The sequence below is a fragment of the Emys orbicularis genome, chromosome 22 (assembly GCF_028017835.1).
Source record: "Emys orbicularis isolate rEmyOrb1 chromosome 22, rEmyOrb1.hap1, whole genome shotgun sequence".
NCBI classification, from domain to species: Eukaryota; Metazoa; Chordata; order Testudines; family Emydidae; genus Emys; species Emys orbicularis.
The window spans coordinates 3048124-3066471 of NC_088704.1; positions in this window are offsets into that span (position 1 = coordinate 3048124).

Consider the following 18348-nt stretch of genomic DNA (forward strand, 5'->3'; position numbering starts at 1 on the left):
GACCTGCAGCAGGAGGCCAAGATTAATGCACCTTGAAAACGGGTGTTAGGAGTCAGAATTGTATCTAGTACATGGACAGGACCTCAGTTAAAAGCTACGTGTGTGTTACAGTAGCGCCTAGAGACCCCGGCCAAGATCCGGCCCATTGTGCCAGGTGCTGCACAGACCCAGACTGAGCTTGGGCCCCCATTGGGCCCGGCACTGTACAAACCCAGCTGAGATCAGGCCCCTCTGTGACAGGCACTGCACAGACCCCAAGCAAGATCAGGAAAGGGGCCCCATTGCACCAGGTGCTGCACGGACCCTGACCAATGTCAGGATCTCATTGTGCTGGGTCCTGTACAGACCCCAGTCGTGTGTCCTCTCTGTGTCCGTGTCGTAAGAGCTTAGAGCATAGGGGTAACATTTTCAAAAGTGCCCACATGACTTGGGAGCCGCCAAGCTTGTCTCTTGCGGTGAGTGGAGCTGCCATTACAGCACTGATTGTAATTCTCACCCTAGGCATTAAGTCGGGGGGGGGGACACTCCTATTTCGGCATCAGAGTGTCTCTAGATAGAGGTCATTAAGCCAGTAAGGAATCAGCATACGTTAGATCAAAACAAGGCCCCTCCTACCAAAGCGGAGTCCAAACGCCACGATAAACCCAATAACCAAGGGTGGAGATTACCTGAAATAGTTAGTTTGGTTTCACTTCCTGGGAAGGGAAAGATGGGGGGGGCAGGTGGTTAGGGTGCTAGCCTGGGCCTTGGGAGATGTGGGTTCAAAGCCCTGTTCTGCCACAGGCTGCCCTGGGTGAGTCCTTGTCTACCTGGAAGAATTGTAGGAGAATAGTGTTATACGGGTGTAAAGGTGCTTATGGTGGTGGTGCTTATTCTCATCCAGGAAGGGGAATGAGCCGTGGGACTGTTATCGAGGCTACAGGTGCTGTCGTGGGAAATGTGTTAGAAACAGTGTTCAGTAAAAGCCCCAACTTCTCCTTTCCCCTGCCCAGCAGGCGGGGTGGGGGTGAGCTAAGGTTGCAGGAGCTGAGCAGAGAAGCTGGCCTGTTATACGGAGGGATGCAATGTGCAAATGGGGCTCGGATTCACAGGCATGTCCTGGCTGCTGGGGACTGCTCCGGTTTGCATCGCTGGAGCGTAGAGGTGAATCTGATCCTGCCCAAGCCCAACAGGCGGAGGCAGCGTGTGCAAGGCCCCCCCGTGGGGCACTTCCCATGGGACGCTCACAGCGCTGCAGCATTGCTCCTGTGGGGTCAGCCCCTTGCCGTGTTATGTCCGCACAGAGGCTGTGTTGCTCGTGTCAATAGTGTGCAACACTAAAAGCAAGAGGGGGACACCAGAGAGAGGCTGGGGCTTGGGGGCAGGATCGGGGAACAGTGGGAGCTGATCCCCCAAATGCTTTGCCCCTACATGGGGCTATGGCTGACACACCTGGGCTGGACTCTTTAGAGGGGCTCAACACCCACAACTGGCTTCCCAAAGGAGCTCAGCTCCCATTTAGGCAGATTTTCCGAAGGGCCCAGCCTGGGGGGTGCAGGCTGTGCTGGGCTCCAGCCCACGGTGCTGGGGGAGCAGAGTGCATGTCAGTTTGGTCACAGATCCCAGCTCTCCGCTTTCCTTCTGCTGCTGTTTTAGGCAGGCCCATGTGGCTCCTCGCTTTGCGGCTCTTCCATCACCTTGTGACGCTCTGAGGGCTGCGGGAGTTGCTAGTCACGCTACCTTAGAGCAAGAAGCACAGCCCAGAGCCACTGACGCGAGCAGCTAAGAAACCTCAGGGCATGGTCTGCAAAGCAGAGAAGCCGCACAGGAAAAGGCTGCAGGCTGCAAGGGGAAACAGCTTCTCTCGTGTTCGTCTGGGCCACTCTCAGAACCCAGCAAAGTTAGTGTGGGGCCAGCGACCATGGGAGGGCAGGGCTCGATGACAGTCCAGCGCAGCAGGGGTCAGGGCCAGGGCAGGGCAGGACCCAGTGGCAGAATGGGAAAGGGCCAGGGCAGGGGCAGTGCCAACACAGGGCTGGGAGAGCTTGTCTTCTCTAGAACATCCCCCCATCCAGGGCATTCGCTGGCAGTCTGCTAATTCAAAAAGATCTCACAAAACTAAGTGATTGGGCAGCAAAATGGCAAATGAAATTTAATGTGGATAAATGTAAAGTAATGCACATTGGAAAAAATAACCCCAACTATACATACAACATGATGGGGGCTAATTTAGCTACAACGAGTCAGGAAAAAGATCTTGGCATCATCGTGGATAGTTCTCTAAAGATGTCCACGCAGTGTGCAGAGGCGGTCAAAAAAGCAAACAGGATGTTAGGAATCATTAAAAAGGGGATAGAGAATAAGACTGAGAATATATTATTGCCCTTATATAAATCCATGGTACGCCCACATCTCGAATACTGTGTACAGATGTGGTCTCCTCACCTCAAAAAAGATATTCTAGCACTAGAAAAGGTTCAGAAAAGAGCAACTAAAATGATTAAGGGTTTAGAGAGGGTCCCATATGAGGAAAGATTAAAGAGGCTAGGACTCTTCAGTTTGGAAAAGAGAAGACTAAGGGGGGACATGATAGAGGTATATAAAATCATGAGTGATGTTGAGAAAGTGGATAAGGAAAAGTTATTTACTTATTCCCATAATACAAGAACTAGGGGTCACCAAATGAAATTAATAGGCAGCAGGTTTAAAACAAATAAAAGGAAGTTCTTCTTCACGCAGCGCACAGTCAACTTGTGGAACTCCTTACCTGAGGAGGTTGTGAAGGCTAGGACTATAACAATGTTTAAAAGGGGACTGGATAAATTCATGGTGGCTAAGTCCATAAATGGCTATTAGCCAGGATGGGTAAGAATGGTGTCCCTAGCCTCTGTTCGTCAGAGGATGGAGATGGATGGCAGGAGAGAGATCACTTGATCATTGCCTGTTAGGTTCACTCCCTCTGGGGCACCTGGCATTGGCCACTGTTGATAGACAGATACTGGCTAGATGGACCTTTGGTCTGACCCAGTACGGCCTTTCTTATGTTCTTATGTTCTTATGTAATTCAGTCTTCAGCCGTGGGTTCCTCAGTGCTACCAGTGTCCAACAGCAGGAGAAACCATCTCCACATGGGAGTGGCCAAGACCCTGGGCCCCATCCATTCATTCAGCACCCTGGCTCCAGTGACCCCTGCAGCTGGGACTCCGGGTTATGTCTAGGGATGACGCCACATATTCCGCACAAGTGAAAATGGGTTCAAAAGGCAACAGCCCATCTGCTCAGCAACACAGGCAGCGAGCCCATCATCCTGGTGGCCTGCTCTCTGCACTGACTCCCACCAGATACAAGGTGTCTGTCCTGATATCAAAGCCCAGAGCCCGTGACAGATCACCTCTCCCTCCACCACCTCCCATCACAGCTCTCCTTCATGGGGACAAGCCTAATCCTGCCCATTAGGGGAGGCAGGTGAGTGCAAGAGGCAGAACTGTCACAGGAGCTGGCCCTCGCCTATGGAACTCCCTGCCACAAGAGATCAGAATGCCCAGCAGGCCTCTTTGCAGTTAGAACTAATCCCAGACCTATTCCTTTCCCACAATGAGTTCCCTTCCCCACACAGACCCCTGCATGTAACCCCCAAACCCCTGCATCCTAACCAAGCATTGACTCCTGCCTGCGGGGAAAGAGGGGAGAGAGAAACTGCTGTGACGTGTTGGGAAGTGCTCAGATACTGTGGGGTGGGCACTAGTATAAGAACCTAGATGACGGACAGATGTGTATGAGGATGGATGGACAAATGCTGGCAGCTTCTCCACCCCCACCCCTTTTAGTCTCGCTACAGTTGAGACTTTGCTGGCTGGTTTTCCATACAAATCATGCAGCAGAAGTGCCAAATGCAGTATCGCCAACCCCAAATGTTCAAAAATCATGAGTCAGGGACAGGCACTCAGAGATCATGGCATTGGCTTGACCTGGATTAGACCCTGGCTGGGAGAGAGAAAGCTCTTACGCAAACAGAGGTACATAAAACCCTGGGTAATTTATGGCCCCCGGGTCGGAGGCATTTGCACTGACTTGATCAGACTCCATAGAGAGCAACGCCCTGAGTGACTTCATGATGTACATACTGTAACAGCCCCACGCTGGCAGGGTGAGCAGGCCCCAGTAACCAGCTGGGGTCCTGGACTGGCCTTTGGACATATTGTGCTGGATGGGGTGACGTGCACCCAGGATTTGAATCCCGTGGAGGGGGCTTATAGCACACCAGGGAGCAGCTCTCCCAGGAGCCAGTGCCCAGTCCTGCCTCTCCCGGGACTGCTTGCTTGGGCCGTAAGGAGTGGTGGGTACTTCAGCCCAAGAACGCAGGGGAAGCAAGTCAAAGGGACCCGTGGGGTAGGGCCAGGGCCGGATTAACCATTTGTGGGCCCGGAGGTTGGTCCCCAGAGCGAAGGGCTGGCCGGGGCAATGGGGCATAGCATGGCGGGGGGGCCCCGCTCCGCCCAGCCCAGTGCAAGGGCACTGTTTACAAACCGGCAATCGCCAGATGCACACTGGCCCACCCAGGCTTGTGCTGCCAGCGTGCCCCTTCCCCTTGGGGGCAGGCCCATGCTGTGCCACACAGCACCCCCACCCAACACCCCCCAGACCCGCTATGCCTAGTGCCCCCATAGACCCCCCCACAAATGCACAGCACTTTACACACACACCCCATCCAGTGCCCCCCACCCACAGCCCCACCACTACTGCCCAGCACCCCACACAGAACCCCAACACGCAGATCTCCCCCACCCCTCACTGCCCTTCCCCAAAGCCCCACCACCACAGAGCCCCCCCACTGCCCAGCACCTCAACACACACAGACTTCCCCCACTGCCCAGCGCCCCCCCCATGGGCCCCTCCAGAGACCCACTCCCCCTGCCTGCCCCCCGGCCGCATTCACCAGCCCTGCTGGAAGGTGACTGTGTCTGCCGGGCTGAGCTGGCAATGCAGCCGGGGCCGGTCCGGTCCTGGGGTGGGGAATCGCTCCGGCCTCTCAGGAGCTGCGTGATCAGCCAGGCCAGGGCCTGCCCCTGCCCCCGCCCCAGCCGGGCTCCCTCAGGACCCACTTGCCTGAAGGTAGGGTGACCAGGGCATTTGTCCCGTTTGCTCTTGCTCGTGTATCAAAAAAGTTGGGTGCACCCCCTAGCGGGGCATGCAGGGAAATGGCGGGGGGGGGTCAGCCCCAGCCTTGCATGAAGCAGAGCTCAAGGGGGTGGAGTCAGTCCCAGCCCTGGGCAGCAGTGCGAGGAGCTTGGGAAGTGTGGGGGGCAATCCGAGGAGCTTGGGGGGGAAGTGCGAGGTGCTTGGGGGGGCACGGGGGATGCGGGGGTGGGGGTGAGCCCTGGGCAGCGGCATACGGAGCTGGGAGGGGGGCCAGCCCCAGCCCCAGGGCAGCGGTGCATGGAGCTGGGGGGGTGGGGGGGATGAGCCTCAGCCCCTGGGCAGTGGTGCACAGTTGGGCGGGGGAGGTGGGCTCTCAGCTTGGGCGAGCCCCTGGCTGGGAAGTTAGGTCACCCTACCTGGAGGGACCTGGCCAACTGCCAAGCCTCCCACGGCCGCTGCCCCCCTGCACTGGCTGAGACTGGCCCGGCTTCTCCACCAGTCCCAGGCCACTCGGCTCCAGGGAGGCAGGCGGGGCCCCTACAGGTGGTGGGTAGCAGAGACTGCCCGGACTGGGGTCCGGCCAGCAGGTGGAGAGGAGCCCTCGGCTGGCCTGCGAGCCAACAGGAGTGAGCGATGGGCTGGGGGGGCCGGGGGGAGGACCAGGGTGTGGAGCGGAGCCAGCGGGCAGGGCCCTCAGGACACAACACAGCAGAGCGGGCTGGATCGGGCCGGGCCGGGGCCCCTTTGGAGTCTGGGCGGCGTCCCCATGGCGCCACCTGGTCCAGGCCTGGCGCTGTGAGGCACAAGAGCAATAGAAATAATCACTGAGACTGATGGGCTGAGAAGTTGTATTCGGTGGGCTGGGCCCCGGGAATCATTCCCAGGGAGTCTCAGAGCAGAGGAGTTTCGCCACTTTCTATCTGGGGACTGTCATGGACGCTCAGGCAGGCCAAGACCTGGTCTCTGCAGTGGTCAGGCCTAGGAAGGGCACGAACCCTGCCTTAGGGCACCTGTGGAATGAACAACTGCTGTCATGGCAGCACGAGAGAGCCCGGTGCCTCATTCACGGGGCAGAAGGGGCCGGAAATGGGCAGGGTCCTTGAGTGCTGCAAGACGTTTAGTAGCATAAAGGCCAGCAGGGGCTTAACCAAACCAAGGGACTACGGCCCAGATCCTCGGGGTTTTTAGGGGCTTGTCAGTGCTCCTGTTCTAGTGAAACACACCCCTGAGGGCAGAGAGTCAGAGCTGGCCAAAACCACAGCATCGCAAGGCCAGTCTGTCTGCTGCCTCAATGGTCGCAGATCCCAGCATTATGGATGGGCATGTCGCTAGCTCCCCATCTCGTTTCCTCTTTCATGAGGGTGGGGAAGAAAGGTTCAGTGGTGCGGGCCCTCGTTCAATCCCCTGCTCTACCCTTGACTCCTGTGTGTCCTTGGGCAAGTCACACGGTTGCTTTGGGTCTCAGCCCTGCTCTGTACAATGGGGATAGGAGCACTGCCCGGCTCCCAGGGGTGTGAGGATAAAGCCATTACTGATTGTAAGGTGCTCAGACCAGACACTGCTGATGGAGACAAGGTCAGTCCTGGAGATAGGGCGCCCAGAGGGATAGAGCTTAGAGACAGGGCCGGCTCCAGGCACCAGCCTGGCAAGCAGGTGCTTGGGGCGGCCGCTGCGGAGAGGGGCGGCACGTCCAGGTATTCGGCGGACGGTCCCTCACTCCCGCTGGGAGCAAAGGACCTCTCGCCGAATTGCCGCCGCAGATCGCGATCGTGGCTTTTTTTTTTTTTTTTTTGGCTGCTTGGGGCGGCCAAAACCCTGGAGCCGGCCCTGCTTAGAGAGCTGGGCCCCAGACTCAGCCACACAACAGGGATGAGGTTCTGATCCTGTTTAGGGGTGTTGCACACTCAACATGCTGCATCAGAGCCCCTCCAGGAGGCCTCCTGGATCAGGGGAAGTTAGGAGCCTAAATACTTTTGAGGATCTAGGCCTGTCTGCCTGAGACTGTAACAGCAGCTTCCCTTAAATCAGTTTAAAAGCCAATGTCACTAACCCCACGGGCAGATGCTCTTCTCTCCAGTTAAGAGGAGGCTTCTTTCAGTTTGGCTTAAATTGCTAAAACCTGGTGATAACCTGCATCCAAATAGGATGCTCTTAATCTGAAATAAGAGTGTGTCCCCTCCTGAGTCTGCAGGGAAATCACCGAAGGTGTGAACTGCAACTAAGTGAGTTCTTTTGGTGCAAGTGCATGGATCAGCTTTCATCCAGGCTCAGGACCCTGGGAGTTTCGCCCGCTCACAGCTCTCTAGCAGATGTGAAGTTAGCACCTAGCAAGGTGCTGCCTGGCTGTGCACAAGAGCCCCTCCCATAGTGGCACTGGCTGATGCTTCTTCAGCTGGAGCTCCACTGATTCTAGCCAGGCACAAGGCCTCAGCTGCTGCGTGGTATTCATTTGATGTTAGTCCCCTGCTTGCCCTCCAGAGCCAAACAGGAAACCCTTTCAAGCACAAATCTTTCTTTGCACCCAGCAGGGGTTTCATTCCCTTTGAAACACTTTGAGGGTGGGGTTTCAAACAGGAAACGTCCCTTGAAAAACAAGGGTAAATTTTATTTTGCAAAAGTGGGGAAACATTTGTGCAAACCACAAACCTGAAACCAAAAGCTCTAGCCAGTTTGCAAGCCCCAGAGACTAGCAGTTTCCCCCATCCTGAGGCCCAGACCCTCAAAGGGATTTAGGATCCCAAGTTTCATTTATTTCAATGGAAGTTAGGAGCCAAAATACCTCTGTGAATCTGGGCCTAAATCCTTGGGCTTGTTTAATATTTGTGCTGGGAAAAGAAAGCAAAGTACCATTTCAAACAAAGCACGGACACAGGGCATCCCAAGGGATAACGGACCCGGATGCTTCCTGGTGTGAATGGGGCTGGGACAGGGCAGGAAAGGAGGGATTGGGATTGCCATTGGGTTGAGTCTTTCACTTCTATTACGTACTGTGACAAAGTTCCTCCTCTATCTTGGTGGGTCCTGCGCTTATTGGTGAATCTCTGAGGCAAGAAAATACACCATGTGGGTTGGGGAACAGCCCAGAGACCTTCCCCTCTGGAAGAACCCACAGTCCAGGTCAACTGGGAGGTTTGGGGGGAACCCAGGCCCGCCCTCTACTCCGGGTTCCAGCCCAGGGCCCTGTGGACTGCAGCTGTCTATAGTGCCCCCTGTAACAGCTGCATGACAGCTACAACTCCCTGGGCTACTTCCCCCTGGCCTCCTCCAAACACCTTCCTTATTCTCACCACAGGACCTTCCTCCTGGTGTCTGATAACACTTGTGCTCCTCAGTCCTCCAGCAGCACACCCTCTCACTCTCAGCTCCTTGCACCTCTTGCTCCCAGCTCCTCACACTCACACCACAAACTGAAGTGAGCTCCTTTTAAAACCCAGGTGCCCTGATTAGCCTGCCTTAATTGATTCCAGCAGCTTCTTAATTGGCTCCAGGTGTCCTAATTAGCCTGCCTGCTTTAACTGGTTCTAGCAGGTTCCTGATTACTCTAGTGCAGCCCCTGCTCTGGTCACTCAGGGAACAGAAAACTACTCATCCAGTGACCAGTATATTTGCCCTCTACCAGACTCCTGTACCCCACTGGTCTGGGTCTGTCACATATCCCTCCCCCCTGCTCAACGCCAAGGGGTTGGGCAGCTTGGGATGCCAGACAGTGCACACGTGACAAGCCATCGGCGTTGCCATGATGGCTCCCTGCTCTGTGTTGCACACGGAACTGGAAAGGTTGGAGGGATAAGAACCATCTAGTCACCCTTGTGTTCTTCAACTTGTTCCGCTGCATCCATTGAAGAGGGGCATGGTCGGTCACGAGGACAAATCTGCGCCCGAGCAGGTAGTAGCGCAATGTTTCCATGGCCCATTTTACAGCGAGGCATTCTCTTTCCACCACTGCATATTTTTGTTCCCTTGGAAGGAGTTTCCGACTGAGGTATAGAATTGGGTGTTCCTCCTCCCCGATCATCTGTGGTAGAACGGCCCCCAACCCTACTTCCGATGCATCCGTCTGCAGGATAAACTCCTTGGTGAAATCAGGGGCTATCAGTACGGGGTTACTGCAGAGGGCAGTCCGTAGGTCTGTGAATGCTTCCTCTGCTGCGTCAGACCATCTCACCAGATCAGGTCCACGGGCTTTCACTAGGTCTGTCAGGGGGCTTGCCCTTGTGGCAAAATGGGGGATAAATTGTCGGTAATACCCCACCACACCTAGGAACGCCCGGACTTGTTTCTTGCGACTTGGTCGGGGCCAATTTTGGATGGCCTCTAACTTGTTCACTTGGGGTTTTACCAGACCTTTCCCCACAATGTAGCCAAGATATTTGGCCTCCGTAAACCCTACAGCGCACTTGGCAGGGTTTGCTGTAAGGCCAGCTCGCCTGAAGGTATCGAGGACTGCCTCCACCTTCTCCAGGTGGGTTTCCCAGTCTGGGGTATGAATGACCACATCGTCCAAGTAGGCAGCAGCAGAACTGTTATGCGGGCGTAATAGCTTGTCCATGAGGCGCTGGAAGGTAGCTGGGGCCCCATGTAGTCCAAAAGGGAGGACAGTATATTGAAAAAGACCCTCTGGTGTAGAGAACGCAGTCTTTTCCTTTGCGTCTTCTGCAAGGGGAATCTGCCAGTACCCCTTTGTCAAGTCTAGGGTAGTCAAGTACCGGGCATTACCCAGACGGTCCACTAGCTCATCTATGACAGGTTTCAGAGTAGCAGCCGTGTTAGTCTGTATCCGCAAAAATAACAGGAGTACTTGTGGCACCTTAGTAGGCTGTATCCCTACTTTGAACTTTAGGGTACAAATGTAGGGGCCTGCATGAAGACTTCTAAGCTTAACTACCAGCTTAGTTCTGGTCCGCTGCCACCATCCCAAAGCTAATTCCCTTTCCTGGGTAGCCTTGAGAGACCTTCACCAATTCCCTGGTGAATACAGATCCAAACTCCTTGGATCTTAAATAAGGAGAAATTGACCCTTCCCCCCTCCTTCCTTTCACCAACTCCTGGTGAATACAGATCCAAACCCCTTTTGGATCTTAAAACAAGGAGAAATCAATCAGGTTCTTAAAAAGAAGGCTTTTAATTAAAGAAAAAGGTAAAAATCATCTCTGTAAAATCAGTATGGAAAATAACTTTACAGGGTAATCAAACTTAAAGAGCTTAGAGGAACCCCCTCTGTCTTAGGTTCAAAGTATAGCAAACAAAGATAAGCACTCTAGTAAAAGGTACATTTACAAGTTGAGAAAAACAAAGTAAATCTAAGACGCCTTGCCTGGCTTTTACTTACAATTTTGAAATAAGAGAGACTTGTTTAGAAAGATGGGGAGAACCTGGATTGATGTCTGGTCCCTCTCAGTCCCTTAGAGACTAACAAATTTATTAGAGCATAAGCTTATATGCATCCGAAGAAGTGGGTTGTAGCCCACGAAAGCTTATGCTCTAATAAATTTGTTAGTCTCTAAGGTGCCACAAGTACTCCTGTTATTTTAGCTCATCTATGTGAGGTATGGGGTACGCGTCGAACTGGGATACTTCGTTTAGTCGCTGGAAGTCGTTGCAAAATCTTGTGGTGCCATCAGGTTTGGGCACCAGCACGATTGGGCTGGACCACTGACTGGGGGATTCTTCGATGATCCCCAACTCCAGCATTTTTTTTACTTCTGCTTTTATTTCCTCCCTTTTTGCTGCTGGCACCCGATAGGGTCTCATTGTTACTCTGGCCCCAGGGTTCGTGACGATGTGGTGATATGTCTCGGTTGTTCGACCTGGTTTTGTCGAGAACACATCTTGGTTCCGGAAGATCATCTCAGACACCTCATTCTTCTGGTCTGGTGTTAAATCGGGAGACACTCTCACCTGTTTGGAAGGCTTGTTTTCCTGGGTTAGGTCTTTTTGGACCGTTGTGCATGCCTCTTGTGCATGCCAGGGTTTCAGAAGGTTAACGTGATAAATCTGTTCTTGTCTTCTGCGTCCTGGCTGCCGCACCTTGTAGGTTACTTCCCCCACGGGTTCAACCACCTCATAGGGCCCCTACCATTGGGCCCGAAGCTTGCTTTCTGCCGTGGGTACCAACACCATAACCCGATCCCCTGGTTGGAACTGTCGCACTTTTGCCTGGCGATTGTAATGGGTTCGCTGGGCCTCCTGTGCCTTCTCCAAATGTTCCCGTACAATAGGGGTAACCCGGGCTATCCGGTCTCGCATCTGCATTACATGCTCTATTATATTTCTCCCCTCATTGGGTTCCTCTTCCCAGATCTCTTTGGCGATATCTAGTATGCCACGAGGGTGACGCCCGTATAATAACTCGAAGGGGGAAAACCCAGTTGAGGCCTGAGGTACCTCCCGGATAGCGAACATAAGGTAGGGTAGTAGGGTGTCCCAATCTTTCCCGTCCCGACTTACCACCTTCCTTGTCATAGCCTTGAGGGTTCGGTTAAACCTTTCTACCAACCCATCAGTCTGCGGATGGTAGACCGAAGTTCTCAGGGTATGTATATGGAGCAGCGTACAGAGGTCCTTCATTAGCTTTGACATAAATGGGGTTGTGTAGTGAGTCGGTGTGGCTCCCCGCCGCCCCGGAAGGGGAAGGGCCCATCCAGAGGCCGGAGTGGGCAGAGTTAGGGAGTTCTGAATCCGCCCCTCAAAGGGTCAGGCAGCGACCCGGAAGTATAAAACCGGGCCCTCAGAACTCAGTCTGGCCCCAGCAGCCGGAGAGACCAGACGTCTCCAGCCTAGCTCGGGGCTGGGAAACCTCCGCGGCCCGGACTGACCGCCAGGAGCCGCCGGGCCTGCCCTGCGCCCGCTACCCCGAGGAGCCGCCGGGCCTGCCCTGCGCCCGCTACCCCGAGGAGCCGCCAGACCTACCCTGCGCCTGCTACCCCGAGGAGCCGCCGGGCCTGCCCTGCGCCCGCTAGCCCGAGGAGCCGCCGGGTCTGCCCTGTGCCCGCTACCCAGAGGAACCGCCGAACCTGCCCGGCGCCTACTACCCAGAGGAGCCGCCGGGCCTGCCCTGCGCCTCCTATCCGGAGGAGCTCCCGGACTTGCCAAACGATCCCTGGCCGGACGAACCCATGGTCCAGGATCCCCCCGAGGCCGACGCCAGCACCCAGGTAGGCCCAGAGGGGGAGTCTGGAAATAGCCCGGGGGCAGCCGACCCCAGTCTGGCTGCAGCACTGCCAGAGCCGATGTCAGTGTGTTGCGGCCAGGATCCCCACTGACGAAGCAGCGGGTCTTCTGCTGCTGGTAGGGCCCCAGGCTGGGAAGCAGTGGAGTGGGAGGGCCTGCATCCCCCCTGCCACCCAACCTGTGGGTGGCAGACTCCCCCTCTCCCAGGCCTGTTGAGGCTCAGGCCTATTACTGTGGCTCAGCCCGGCCTGAGGGCCTGAGCTTTGCCTCAGCGTTTGTTGCCCTGCCCTGACCTAGGGCCTGGGCTAAATACTTTGTTTACTGTTGCTCAACCCTGACTAAGGGCCTGAGCCCTGACCTAACGCTGGTGCCCGCCCTGAGCCAGGGTCGGGCTTCCTGTATCTTTCAGGACTGCAAGGGCTGCCGGGCGAGACCCTGCAGCCAGACAAGGCACTGAAGCCACAGCAGGTAGTGAGTCAGTGTGGCTCCCCGCCACCCCGGAGCGGGTCGAGCCCCAGCCAACTCCTGTACACGTGGTACCAGAAGTCCCGGTGCGGCTAACCAAAATGGGCCCCGATGATGATCCTGAGGCGTTCTTGGTAACATTCGAACGGGTGGCACTGGTCGCGGGGTGGCCCCAGGTCCAATGGGCCACCCTTCTGGCCCCCTACCTAACCGGGACTGCCCAGATGGCTTACCGGGGGCTGGCTACGGAAGATGCCAGGGATTACAGCCGGGTGAAGGCCACAATCTTGGACGCCTTAGACGTCAGCCCAGAGACGTTTCGGCAGCGGTTCCGGAGGCAAACGTACCCTGCGGGCACCCGACCCAGGCTGGTGGCCCAAGCCCTAAAGGAGGCATGTAGGCGGTGGCTACAGCCTGAACTGAGGACCGTAGAGGAGGTGACAGAGCAAGTTATCCTCGAGCAGTTTGTCCACATCCTCCCAACGCGAGGACGGGCCTGGGTGCTCCGCCACCGGCCAGCGACATTAGCTGCGGCCGTCGCGCTAATGGAAGACTTCCTCACAGCCGAATCCCCCGTGGGACCCGCCCTCTGACCTCAGAACCCCGGACCGGAACGCCCGCACACCGAACGGCGAGGGGACGCCCCGACCGGGCCACGGAACCCGGGCCGCGGGCAAGAGACCCGCCCGGGACCTCGGCTCAGACGCCCGGAACCTCCCCCTCGACCTGGAACGGTCACCCCCGGGCCAAGTGGCGTGAGAATTCCCCGGAGTCCCTCTAGGAGTCCGACGGGAGCCCCCTCCCGTGGAGGTCGTCCTGACCTCGGGCCCTGCTTCCGTTGTGGGAAATCGGGTCACCTGCAACGGGACTGCACCGACATGGACTGTAGCTTCGGTCAGGTCTGTGCAGGGGACGCCAGTGCCCGACTACCACAGGCTCCCAAGATAACGATCCCGGTCGTTGTCGGTGACCACTCCACCCAGGCCCTGATTGATTCAGGCTGCAGCCAGACACTGGTTCGCCAGGCGTTGGGACCCCAGGCGGACCCCCACTTGGGGACAATTCACCTGCAGTGTATCCATGGGGATGTCTGGCCGTACCCTAGTGCCTGGGTCAGGTTAACCGTGGAGGGCGTCACCCGCCGAATAGTTGTTGGCTTAGCCCCTCGACTGGCATACCCGGTGATCCTGGGGCGGGATTGGCCCGCCTTTGAGGAAATCTTCCGATCAACCCCGGCCTTGGAGGGAGAGTCCCAGGGGCCCTACCGGGGGAGGAGCCCGGGACCCCCGAACCCGAATCAGGAACTGAAGAAGCCGACAACTCCCGGTCTGAGCCCGAGGTGGAGCCCCGCCTCCAGACCGATTTCTGTCGTGACCAGAGAGCGGACCCAACCCTCAGCGAGGCCTATGAACAACTAGCGGCAGTCGATGGGACCATCATCAATCCCCAACGGGCGACCCAGTGGCCCCACTTCGAACTACGCCGGGACCGTCTTTATTGGGTGGATCGTGACCCCCGCACGAAGGAGCCCCAAACGCAGCTGCTGGTACCGCGGTGTCACCGGCGCGCCGTGATGAAACTGGCACATGACATCCCGGCTGCTGGACATCTGGGCCAGGAGAAGACCCTTACCAGAATCCTAACGCAGTTCTTCTGGCCCGGTGTTCACCAGGAGGTGAGGAACTATTGTAGCTCCTGTCCGGAGTGCCAGGTAGCGGCTCTGCAACGGGTACCCAGGGCACCCCTGGTCCCCATGCCTGTAATGGAAACCCCCTTTGAACGGGGTGGCCATGGACCTGGCGGGCCCCCTCCCAAGAAGTGCGTTGGGGTTCCAATATGTCCTGGTCATTGTGGACTACGCCACCCGTTTCCCCGAGGCCATTCCGTTACGGAGCACCACGGCCCAGACCATCGCCGGAGAATTGGTGAAGGTCTTCACTCGGGTGGGTTTGCCCCGTGAAATCCTCACGGATCAAGGAACGAATTTCACCTCCCGCTTGTTGCAGCAGGTCTGCAAGCTCCTGGGGGTCAAACAATTACGGACCTCCGTCTACCACCCGCAGACAGATGGGGTGGTAGAACGATTTAACCGGACCCTCAAAGAAATGTTGCGGAAGTTTCCCCCGGAGGAACTGCGCCGGTGGGACCAGTTGCTCCCTCCCCTGCTGTTAGCCATCCACGAGGTACCCCAGTCTTCCACCAAGTTCTCCCCGTTTGAACTGTTGTACGGGCGTCGTCCACGAGGCCTGTTGGACTTAATGCGAGAAACCTGGGAGCAGTCCCCATCTCCAAGCCAGGGCCTCCTGCAATATGTCCTGCAGTTGCGGGAGCACTTTGCTCAGGCTGGGGCCCTGGCCCGTGAAAACCTAAAGGCCGCCCAGGCCCGGCAGGAACGGACTTATAACCGGGAGGCGCAGGTATGTGACTTTGAACCCGGTGATCGGGTCCTGCTCCTCCTGCCCTTGAGCAAGTCCAAGCTACTGGCCCGTTGGCAGGGGCCCTACGAGATAGCTCGGAAGGTGGGGCCCGTCACCTACGAGATCCGCCAGCCCAACCGGCGCAAACAGACGCAGCGCTACCATGTAAACTTGTTAAAGCCATGGCGGGAGTGGGAGGGCCTGCTGATTAATCCTTACCCGCCAGAACCGGAGCTCAGCCCCCACGCATGCCGGACCGAGGAACCCGCTGCTCCCCTGCTCGGCGACACTCTTACAGAGGAGCAGCGCAAGCAGGCCAAGTGTCTCCTACAGGCGTTCCCCGGAATCTTCACGGCCCTACCCGGATACACGACTCTGGTCTATCACTCGGTCCAGACGGAACCAGGGAAGGTAATCCGAGAAACGACCAGACCACTGCCGTACCGGATGCGCCAGGAAGTGGAGGAAGAAATACAGGCCATGCTGGCCTTGGGGGTCATCGAGCCATCTCAGAGCGAGTGGCATAGCCCGGTGGTCCTGGTACCCAAGCCTGACGGCACTCGACGCTTTTGTATAGACTTCCGACGGGTGAATGCCATCTCACGCTTCGACGCCTATCCAATGCCTCGGGTGGACGAGTTGCTGGGCTGGCTAGGCGAGGCCCAGTTCATCACCACCCTTGACCTCAGTAAGGGGTATTGGCAGATCCCGCTCGACGACCCATCTAAGGAAAAAAACGCGTTCGCTACGCCTACTGGACTGTACCAGTTCACCCGGATGCCCTTTGGCCTCCATGGGGCCCCGGCGACATTCCAGCGGCTAATGGACTGCCTCCTCCGGCCCCACCAAGACTATGCGGCAGCTTACCTGGATGACGTTGTGATCTATAGCCGGCACTGGGAAGACCACCTGGAGCGGGTGGCGGCGGTCCTGAGAACCCTGCGACAGGCGGGGCTGACAGCCAACCCGAAGAAGTGTCGGATCGGATGGCAGGAGACCACATACTTGGGGTACACTATAGGGGGAGGACGAGTGAAGCCCCTCGTCGGGAAAGTACAAGCCCTGGCAACTTGCCCGACCCCCACCACGAAACGCCAAGTCCGACAGTTCCTGGGACTCGTCGGGTACTATCGACGATTCATCCCCCAGTTTGCATCCATAGCAGCTCCCTTAACCGGGCTGTTGACAAAGAACAGCCCCCGGCAGGTGCGGTGGTCCCCAGACTGTGAAAACGCCTTCCGGACACTTCAAACGTGTCTTTGCCAGGAGCCGGTCCTATACAGCCCAGACTTCCACCGAGGGTTCATCCTGCAGACAGATGCCTCAGAGGTAGGGCTGGGGGCCGTCCTATCCCAAGAGATTGACGGAGCAGACCACCTGGTTCTATACCTGAGCCGAAAATTGTTCCCCCGTGAAAGGAACTACGCCGTGGTCGAAAAAGAGGCACTCGCCATCAAATGGGCCTGTGATGCCCTACGATATTACCTCCTGGGCACACCATTCACGCTAGTCACGGACCATGCCCCCCTCCGATGGCTGATGAGGATGAAGAACAACAATGACCGATTGTTGCGGTGGTATTTGGCCTTACAACCCTACGCTTTTACCATCCAGCATAGGGCCAGTAAGGAACATGCCAATGCAGACTTCCTGTCCCGCCTAGGGGGTCAGACGGGTCAGGTCCCGAAGACCGGGAGCCAGACTTGAGGGGTGTGTGTGTAGTGAGTCGGTGTGGCTCCCCGCCGCCCCGGAAGGGGAAGGGCCCATCCGGAGGCCGGAGTGGGCGGAGTTAGGGAGTTCTGAACCCGCCCCTCAAAGGGTCAGGCGGCGACCCGGAAGTATAAAACCGGGCCCTCAGAACTTAGTCTGGCCCCAGCAGCCGGAGAGACCAGACGTCTCCAGCCTAGCTCGGGGCTGGGAAACCTCCGCGGCCCGGAGTGACCGCCAGGAGCCGCCGGGCCTGCCCTGCGCCCGCTACCCCGAGGAGCCGCCGGGCCTGCCCTGCGCCCGCTACCCCGAGCAGCCGCCGGGCCTGCCCTGCGCCCGCTACCCAGAGGAACCGCCGGGCCTGCCCTGCGCCCGCTACCCAGAGGAACCGCCAGGCCTGCCCTGCGCCCGCTACCCAGAGGAGCTCCCGGACTTGCCAAACGATCCCTGGCTGGACGAACCCATGGTCCAGGACCCCCCTGAGGCCGACGCCAGCACCCAGGTAGGCCCAGAGGGGGAGTCTGGAAGTAGCCCGGGGGCAGCCGACCCCAGTCTGGCTGCAGCACTGCCAGAGCCGATGTCAGTGTGTTGCGGCCAGGATCCCCACTGACGAAGCAGCGGGTCTTCTGCTGCTGCTAGGGCCCCAGGCTGGGATGCAGTGGAGTGGGAGGGCCTGCGTCCCCCCTGCCACCCAACCTGTGGGTGGCAATCTCCCCCTCTCCCAGGCCTGTTGAGGCTCAGGCCTATTACTGTGGCTCAGCCCTGCCTGAGGGCCTGAGCTCTGCCTCAGCATTTGCTGCCCTGCCCTGACCTAGGGCCTGGGCTAAATACTTTGTTTACTGTTGCTCAACCCTGACTAAGGGTCTGAGCCCTGACCTAACGCTGGTGCCCGCCCTGAGCCAGGGTCGGGCTTCCTGTATCTTTCAGGACTGCAAGGGCTGCCGGGCGAGACCCTGCAGCCAGACAAGGCACTCAAGCCCCAGCAGGTAGTGAGTCGGTGTGGCTCCCCGCCACCCCGGAGCGGGTCGAGCCCCGGCCAACTCCTGTACACGTTCCTTGGTCGGTTAATATCTCCTTCGGTAGCCCCATTCGGGCAAAGATCCCCACCAGCTCTTTGGCTATAGTAGGCCGTGTTCCGCAGGGGGACGGCTTCTGGGTAGTGAGTAGCATAGTCCAAAACAACAAGTATATATTGGTGGCCCCGAGTCGTCTTCTCCAGGGGTCCCACTAGGTCCATGGCTATTCGCTCGAAGGGGACCTCTATGATGGGAAGGGGTACTAAAGGTGCCCTCAAGTGGGGACGGGGACTGTGCAGCTGACACTCCGGGCAGGAGGCACAGTACCTCCGCACTTCTTCATGTACTCCGGGCCAGAAGAACCGTCGTAGGACTCGTGCCAGGGTCTTCTCTACCCCAAATGCCCCCCAAAAAGATGACTATGAGCAAGACTTAATACAGCGTTCTGGTGTTTT